Source organism: Tasmannia lanceolata, unplaced genomic scaffold, assembly GCF_043159265.1.
Source record: "Tasmannia lanceolata isolate RefF3 unplaced genomic scaffold, GAP_Taslan_0.1 ptg000018l, whole genome shotgun sequence".
NCBI lineage: Eukaryota > Viridiplantae > Streptophyta > Magnoliopsida > Canellales > Winteraceae > Tasmannia > Tasmannia lanceolata.
In genome coordinates this window covers 35,803,604-35,813,326 of record NW_027518695.1, presented here as the reverse complement: position 1 = coordinate 35,813,326, position 9,723 = coordinate 35,803,604, and the positions used below count along the sequence as shown (strand labels likewise).

At 44.9% G+C, this 9,723-nt stretch overlaps 1 pseudogene; it reads right to left on the bottom strand.

Annotated features, from left to right (window-relative positions):
- Positions 1 to 851: 851 nt before the first annotated feature.
- Positions 852 to 9,515, bottom strand: LOC143850320 (putative pentatricopeptide repeat-containing protein At3g13770, mitochondrial; annotated as a pseudogene).
- Positions 9,516 to 9,723: the final 208 nt, after the last annotated feature.

Sequence of the window (9,723 nt, the reverse complement as noted above, 5' to 3'; positions counted from 1 at the left end):
ACAACTGAGACAGAGGCTCTCGAATAATACCAAGAAAAGATGAAAGAGTCGAAAACTCTCTGATAATATCGCTAAAGAGACGAAAGCGTCAAAGACGAATGAGTCAAAGACTCTCTAATAATACCAACTAAGAGACGAAAGCGTCAAAGACGAATGAGTCAAAGACTCTCTAATAATACAAAACTAAGACAACTGAGCCAAAGACTTTCTAATAACACTATCTAAAGGACGAGTGAGTCAACGACTCTCTAACAAAAATCACTAAAGAAGACCAATGAGCCAAAGGCTCTCTAATACTACAACTTAAAGGAGGAATGAGTCAAAGACTCTCTAAAAAGGAGCTGCTCTAATATAAGGCTAGGTAAGCCTTCTAAAAATGGAAACCCTCAAATGAGACAAGGCTTGTCTTCAAATAGGGGCTCCACAAATGAGGCAAGGAATGCCTCCTAGGGGTACACTATTTGTCAAAATCAAGGCAACCTCCCTGAGGGTAGGCTCCAAATGAGGCTTGACTCCAAAGGAGCATGGCCTAATGAGACATAGCATGTCTCCTAGTAGGGGTCTAATTTCTATCCGTGTCTAAGAGACTAGTAAAGTCTACTATACAAAGGAGGGGAGCTCTACTTGGACTGAGCAAGTCCCCTAAGGATGGGCTTGGGCTAACGTCTTCATCGTCCACCATCACATAAAATGCATCTATTCACATTAGATAGCCTTACTAATTAATATTGAGTGGAAGTTAAGGCCTCAGCAATGTTGGTTTATACTTACGACTGAGCTAATTATGGCAGATCAACAGACATGATGTTGTGTAAATATCAAGCGCATCTACCTTGAGTTTGGGATGGCATTCACCAATAATCCTTGCAGAAGCATGCCCCATCCTCAAAATGGTGGAACCGATTTGTGTCCCTCAAGACGATGACCCTCTTTGCAACCCTTGAAATAATCTTCATCGCAGAATGGCAGTCCGAACAGACTCGAAGGTTTTTAGTGATCCGAATGGGCATGCCAATGCCAGTGTGGATGAGCCCAAACACGACAACAAGCCTCTCACTGTGCTCGCATGCCCACATTACCTTCATTTCCTCACGCACGTCGTGGAGCACAACGCTAGTGTCGGGGACATAACCAACCGCCTTCATTGCCTCCATGACCTCCTTCCAAACTCTTTTGTACTCTGCCGAACGATGGAACCCTGCACTTCCTCCCACCACAAAAGTATGAATTCCATTATCAATCTGAATCCAACTACATCCCACCTCTTTTCTTAATCCTCTTTTTTTCATCATATCTCTCACCTCCTTGACACCCTCCCACCTACCAGCTGCCGCATACATGTTCGATACCATAATGTAATTTCCAGCATTGTTTGGCTCCAGATCAAACAACCGCTTTGCCACTGTCTTTCCCAGCTCAACGTTTTTGTAGAGTCTGCACGAATTGAGCAAAGACCCCCATATGCTACCACTTGGGCTCCTGGGCATGTTTGCTATCACATTTAGTGCCTCCTCGATCAGTCTTGCTCGGCCCAACAGATCAACCAAGCACGCATAATGATCTACCATCGGTGAAACACCGAAATCCCTCTCCATTTGCTCAAACAATCTCTGCCCCTCTTCTACGAGCCCAGCATGGCTGCAACTTGAAAGCAAGACAATGAAGGTGACCCCATCTGGCCTAAAGCCCCCTTTGTCAATCATCTCATTGAATAAATTTAAAGCTTCACTCGCACAACCATTAACCGCATAGCCCATGAGCATGATATTCCACGACATCAAATCTGAAAATCCGATATAGGGGGTCCCAAGTTATAATAGAAATGGCAACTATGAGGAGGGAGAATACGGTTGTTTAAGAAAAATAGAATTTACCAATTTGAAAAACTTAAACCGATTAAGAGATCAAAAACAATATTTAGCATACAAGTTAAATCTAATGGTGCAATGCAAATGAAAGAGCAAAGAGATAGAAAGAGTGCACCCGAGATTTAAAGTGGTTCGGTCCTCAAACCCGAGGCCTACTCCACTCCACCAACCAAACCCGTTGATGGCTTCACTATTTGATCTTCTTAACCTTGGCGAAGATCGGTGCCAATTACAATTGCTTTAACCTTGGTGGCAATCCTCACCACAGAGAAAAAGGGCTCCGCTTCTCCGAATACTCGCCCGAATACAAATCTTGAAAGATGAAAGAAAGAACTAAAAAATCCCTTCACAAGGGTTACAAAAGATGTACAATTGAGAGCCTATGATCCAAATCCTAGAGTTGGTGATGAGAGGCACAATTGAAGCTTGATTCACTCTTGGGTATTCAAATGAAGTTTAAGAGTGTTAGGATGGATACTTTGTATGTTTAGAACACCCATATTTATAGGAAAAACAAAATATGACCGTTCAGTGGCATTATGGTAATTCCAGCAAAATTCCAAACGGCTCTTTTTCAGACCGTTGGAGTGTTCTCGGAGTTCCGAGAATAATTCTCGGAGTTCCGAGAATTCTCGGAGTTCCGAGAATTCTCGGAGTTCCGAGAAGCCACACAGAAATTGGAAAAAGTCTACTGGACCATTTCTCGGAGTTCCGAGAATAATTCTCGGAGTTTCGAGAATTCTCGGAGTTCCGAGAAAACCTCTCGGAGTTCCGAGAAGCCTATGCAGAGCAGATTTTCAATTCTGTTTTTGGGCTTCCAGTTCTCAACCAAGATGGGATTGCTATGAGGGTTCCAAGGTGTTGGAACTCCACAAGTACAATCACTTGTTTATTTAGGGTGTGTGAGATTACTTTAATTATGCCTCTAAAAACCTAATCTAGGTTTGGATCAATTACATTAAAAATGGTCTTCAATATTAATTTCTTCATGTCTTCATGTCTTCATGACTTCTTGCTTGATGACTTTGGCCTTCCAATTAGTGGTCCAATGTGGGCTTCTTGGCCTTCAATCTAAGCATCCTTGATCTTACTTTATCAAGATCTACAACTTAGACAAACAAGCACATTAGTGATAAATGATCACTTGTGTATTGGAATCATCAAAACAAGATGGGAATGCCAAGGTAAAAACCATTGGGCTTACAAAATCCCTATCGAGCATTTCATCGAACAATTTCCGACTATATTCCACACCCCCACACTTGGCATACATGTCCATAAGTGAATTCAGCACCAGCACATCAGGTCCCAATCTTGCCCTAACAATCTGAGTATGTATCTCTTTGCCACTTCTAATGGCTGTTAGTAGTGCACACGCAGGAAGAACCGTAGTGAGAGTAACCCAACTGAAACTCAAACCCTAACTCTGCATCTTCCTAAACACATACAGACACTCCCCAACTCGATCTCAACGGACAAACCCAACAAGTAGAGTATTCCAAGAGACAATATTTCTATGAGGCATATCATCAAACAGTTGGCGGGCATCATCCAAACACTCCCCACATTCAGCATACAATCTAAGAAGGGCATTGTTCACTACCTTATCAGGAACAGTAACATCTCTAAACTTTAAAACCTCCGCATGGACCGCCCGGCCGAGGCCAAATTCCGAAAAATCGGAGCATGCTTTGAGTACAGACGAAAAGACAAAATTACCAAGCGGCAGGAGGGGGCGATTTTTCATCTCAGCATAAAGGAGGAGAGCCTCTTGAGTGAACCCATTTTTTGAATAAGCAATGAGCATGGCCTCCCATACAGATTGGTCATCTTCAAATTCGAAGCTTTGGTAAAAAACACGACGAGCATAGTCTATTTTGCCACAAACGGAGTACATGGTGATGAGTTTAGTCCTAATAGAGGCCTCGTGGAGGAGTGCATTGTGAGAGAGGAGGTGGCGGTGGAGGGTTTGGAGCTGGAAATGGAGGAGGAAATGGGTTTAATAGCTTGGAAAATGGGTTTAATGGGGTACGGCGGCTGGGATGGTAGTGGTAATGGAGGTTTGGGACCGGAGCTTGGCGATGATGGCTTTGGAAATGGTAGATAGAGGTGGTAGGGATGGGCTAAATCCTGTCGGAGGTCGAAGTGGGTTTGGAAAAGGGGAAAATGGGGTAAAAATGGTGGTCTGGAAGAAGAGGGAAAGATGAGAATGGCGGTGGAGGTGGTGGTAACCAGGGATGGGTGGAGGAAGATGGGTTTGAGAAAGGGGTTTTGATAGAGGTGCGACCGAAGTTGATGAGAAATGGGAATGAGAAGTGGCTGAGAATGGAGGTGGCCGGCCGGAGTTGCAGAGAATCTGGCAAGGAATAGGGGTTGGATTTACAGGGGATTTGGTCGGAGAATGGGTCTTGGCCGAAGCTGGGTGATGGTGGTGGTGGATCTAATGGTGGCCAGCCGGAGTTACAGAGGAAGTGAAAGAAGGTTGGAAAGGGATTTTCTCACCAGAGAAGATGATGGTGGACGAGGTGGTTGGGGGAGAGGAAGGTGGTGGATTCGGGTTTAATGGGGGTTGAAGGAGAGGTTAGATGGTGATCGGTGGATTCCGGTGGCTTGTGGTGGTCGGTGGGAGATGGTGCCCGAGAAGAAGGTGGCCGTGGCTTTTTCCTTCTCCCTCTGCCAAAATGGTTTTTCTCTTCCTCTCCCATCTGCCCTCTTTTCACGAAAAATCAAGGAAAACCCTATTTCATTTCTGAAAATCTCAGATCCAGATCTGAGATTTTCTCTCAAAATCTCAGATCTGGATTTGAGATTTTCCTTCTTCTCCATTCTCTCTGCTTCTGTTTCAACGAGAATGAGATTCTCCTCCCTTTTTTATTTTTCATCGGTGATTTTTATACCCACACGATGGTTGCTGATAATGGCACACCCCAAATTGATGGGCGCACAAAATCTGATTGGCACGCCCGTCAATTTGTCCTATTATTGCTTGGGTTGGCCCGCTGCAGGATAAATCACCCCCCTTTTCGGATTGCATTGCGCGCACTGTCCTGGTTCGTTGGCTAGGCTAACACGCTCAGATCAGGACGAAACTTTTCAGGGACTTATGGGAGACCTTAAGCTACCCCAGGGCTTAATTTGAGATCTCAACTCACTAATTTGACGAGGCCTTGTCCAAACGACACGAACTTAGGTCTGGTCAAAATGGGGTGTCTACACGGGGTGACATATCTCTTAAGACTCACTATGGCCAGTTTATTTCCTTATGTCAGCAGCTTGACATCTTCATGCCTCTTGCTTCTGATGTTCATGTTCTCTACCGGCAACGAGAACAAATTCGAGTGGTGCACTACCTTGAGAGCCTGGGTCCCGAGTTTACCCATCTACATTATCAAATTTTTGGGTCCGGCAACATTCCGTCGTTATGTGAGGCCTATTCTCGTGTATAGCAGTGCCTTGGCGAGTCTCCATCACTGATCCCCTCTAATAGTTCGGCTCTCGCGGCATATGATGGTGGTGGTGATTCTCGGCCACCCAGAGGAGGCAGTTCTGCTTCCAGAGCTAGTGGCTGTGGCCGTGGTGGTGGTGTGTTGGTAGTGGACATGGACGTCCTTATTGTACTCATTGCCAACGTGATGGCCACCAGATCGAGACATGCTATACGCTTCATCCAGAGCTTCACCCGCCTCGATCAGCTCACCTCACGACAGCTGGCCCTTCTGACACAGTGACTCTTGCGCCTGGTTCTACCTCTGTTGATGAGTCCTTCAGTTTTACGAGGGCAGCTTATGAGGAGTTACAAAGGTTTCGACAGAGTGCCTCCCATCCCACTGCAGGCTTTACTCAGCCAGGTAGTTCACCCACCACCTTACTCTCTAGCTCAGGGTCCTGGATCATTGACTTAGGAGCCTCAAATCATATGACTGGTAACTCATCTCAGCTATCTTCTTTTCGCTCATTTCCATCTGATTTTCAGTTTATTACTCTAGCTGATGGTTTCACTACTTCTATCACTAGTATTTGTACCACTTGTCATTCCCCTCATCTGCCACTCTCATCTGTCTTATGTGTTCCTAAATCTCCCTTTAGTTTACTTTCTGTGAGTCAACTTACGAAGAATCTTGCTTGCTCTATCTCATTTTTTACTTCTGATTGTGTATTTCAGGATCTGTCGACTGGGAGGACAATTGGATCAGGACGTGAAGTGGATGGCCTTTACCGCCTTGACTGCAGTCCTCCTTCTATTACTTTACATAGTTCCATGGATGCCTTTCAGTGGCACTGTGTAGACACCCTATTTTGACTGAACCCTAAATGACCTTTGTTTGAATAAAAACTCATCAAATAAGTGAATTGTTGTCCCAAATTTCACCCTAGAATAGTTTAGGATCCCAAGTATGTCCCTACAAAATTTCGTTAAAATCTGCCAAAAATTTCCTAATAAGAAGAGTCAAGTGTTAATATAAAGTTGTGCATAGAAGGGGAGTGAATTTGGAGTTATCTAGTGAAGGAAAAGGGTGAGAGTACATTAGTTTTGTAAAGTAAATGAGGGGGTTGAGTTATCTAAGAAGGATTGCTCGAGTGAAGAAAGTTGAAAATACATTGTCTCTTTTACTATTGCAAGAAGTGGGGTGAATTAGTGGGGTAAGGGCTGCCCATGGAATAAAAAAGGACGAAATTTATCACTTCTCTTATATGAAGAGAATCGATTTAGGGCTTCAGTGGGGGGCGCTCTCATTTTTTTTGGTAACCGAGCAGAGAGAGAGTTAGAACCGATCAAAAGAGAGAGAGAGAGAGAGTGAGAGCGAGAGAGAGAGAGAGAGAGAGAGAGAGAGAGAGAGAGAGTGACCTTCATGTTCAAACCCTAACCCCATGCTCTTCTTCTTCTCCGGCAAGACCCGCCGGAGCTCCCGCCAGCCATTTTCACCGTTATCTAGCTCAATACACAAGATTTCCTCTGATAGCCATCCTCTTTAGCATCAGCTTTCTCATTTCCCTTTTGTTTTACATTAGACAAACCTTAACCTTTTATTAAACCTTAGATCTACATCATGAAACTATAGATTTCTTGATTCTTTTCCTACAAACCCTAGTTCTACTTTCTTCTTCCTCCTTGAAACCCTAAAGCTGAGATTTTTCCCTAAAACCAAGATCTAAATAGTTTTCTTCATCTTCTTCATAGAATCCCTTAAATCTAAGACCCAAGCCATAGATTTACATACTTCTTGTTGAGAGGAGAAGAGATTAGAGAGAAAAGGAAGAAGTAGGGTTTACTCCTCCTTACTTTAGTATTTATATATAAAGAGAACATACAAAGACCACTATGCCCTTAGGCTATGCAATACACCTTCTAACACTCCCCCTCAAGCTGGAATGTATATATTGTACATTCCAAGCTTGTTACATATGTCATTCAATTTTGTATAGCTTAAGGGCTTCGTGAATACATCTGCTAACTGATCAGCAGATCTCGTGAAAGAAACATGAATCTCGCATCTTTGTATCCTTTGGCGAATGAAGTGGCAATCAACCTCTATATGCTTGGTTCTCTCATGAAAGACCGGATTGGTAGCTATATGAATTACAGCTTGATTGTCACAATACAGCTGAGCTGGAGCAGATGAAGAGAAACCAATCTCTGAAAGGAGAGAACGTAACCAAATAAGCTCCCCGCTGGTATGAGACATAGCACGATACTCTGATTCGGCACTCGACTTGGAGACTATGTCCTGCTTCTTACTTTTCCACGACACTAGATTGCCACCAACAAAGGTGCAATATCCAGTGGTAGATCTCCCATCTGCTGGAGATCCTGCCCAGTCTGCATCACAGAAGCCTTCTACCCGGGTATGACCATGCTTCTGAATATGAGTCCTTTCCCTGGTGCTTCTTTCAAGTAGCGAAGATCTGAATCAGTGCTGCCCAGTGAGAAGTACGGGGTGAGCTCATATGTTGGTTGACTGAGCCAACAACAAATGATATCTCTGGATGAGTGACTGTAAGATATATGAGCTTACCCACCAGCCTCATATATCTGCCAGGGTCATCTAATAAATCTCCTTCTTCTGGAAGAAGTTTCCCATTTGGGTCCATGGGAGCAGACGCAGGTTTCACTCCAAGGTGACCTGTCTCCTCCAGAAGATCTAGTACATATTTCCTCTGTGAGAGGGAGAGACCTCTAGTAGAATATGCAACCTCAATGCCAAGAAAGTATCTGAGACGACCCAAATCTTTGGTTGAAAACTCGTTATGCAAGAAGGTTTTCAACCTGCGTATCCCCTCTGAATCACTGCCTGTAATGATGATGTCATCGACATATACTATCAATAGCACACAACCAGTAGTGGAATGAGAACTGAAGACGGAGTGATCAACTGCACATTACTTCATGCCATAATGCATGATAGCATCACTGAATCGTCCAAACCAGGCTCTAGGAGACTGCTTGAGACCGTATATAGACTTCCGCAACCGACATACTGAAGAGGACATCGCCCCTGAGCAACATACCCAGGAGGTTGCTCATACACCTCCTCAGTAAGCTCACCATGTAAAAAGGTATTCTTAACATCTAACTGATGCAGAGGCCAGTCATGTGTAACGGCAAGAGATAGAAGAACACGAACAGACGGAATCTTAGCGACCGGCGAAATTTTTTCTAAATAATCAACACCAAAGGTCTGAGTATAGCCTTTTGCCACCAACCACGCCTTAAGGCGTTCAATAGTACCGTTAGGTAAGTGTTTGACGGCATAAACCCAGCAACAACCAACTGGTCGAGCCCCAGGAGGAAGAGGAACTAACTCCCATGTCTTATTGGCCTGGAGGGCCTCCATCTCAAGATCCATGGCCGCACGCCATCCCGAATGATCAAGTGCAGCTGGTAAAGACTGGAAAAGAAACAGAGGACAAAGAGGAAACAAAACTCCGAAACATCGGGGTGAGAGAATCATATGAAATAACAGAGGAAATAGGGTAAGCAGTACTGTGAGAACGAGTACGAGAAGCAATTGGAGAATCTGAAGTAGGAGTAGGAGAGATAGGTACCTGAGATGTGGGGGGTGTGATCTCCGGCTGCAAGGACGATGGCGCAGGCGGAGGAGGATGAGCTGTAGATCTCGGCCGACAAGGATATGTCTGCGGAGGAGCAGGAGGAGGAGCCTCAGTAGCCTCAGGAGCCTGTAGTGAAGAGGAGGGATCACAAACAGGAATAGTCTAAGGAACTAATACAGGAGGGGAGAAGAGAGGAGCCGGAAGGGTGGGGAGGGGAAGAGGAAGGTCTGAGTCAGGAACTGTGGAAGGAGTCTCATGAGAAGATACAAAGTAGGACTCAGACTCGAAGAATGTGACATCGGCAGACACAAAGGACCGACGCAGGCGAGGACTGTAACAGTGATAACCTTTCTGGGTACGGGAGTACCCAAGAAAGATGCATCGTTCAGCCCGAGGGTCCAGCTTGTCAAAGCCAGGACCAAGGTGGTGAACAAAACACACACACCCAAAGACCCTAGGGGTGATAGGAAAGGGGTCATGACCAGGGTATAACACATCAAAGGGGGAAGAGCCACCAAGAACTGAGGATGGAAGCCGGTTAGCAAGGTGGCATGCAGTAAGAACAGCGTCACCCCAATAGCTCTTGGGAACTCGCATCTGAATAAGAGAGAGCGAGCCCCATCAAGTAAAGAGCGCATCTTCCTTTCAGCCACACCATTCTGCTGAGAGGTGTGAGCACAGGAAGACTGGTGGAGAATACCCCGACTGGAAAGAAAATCCTGGAACCCATGGGTAGTGGAGAAATATTCTCTAGCATTATTTGTGCGCAAGCATTTGAGGGTACAATCAAACTGAATTGTAACCT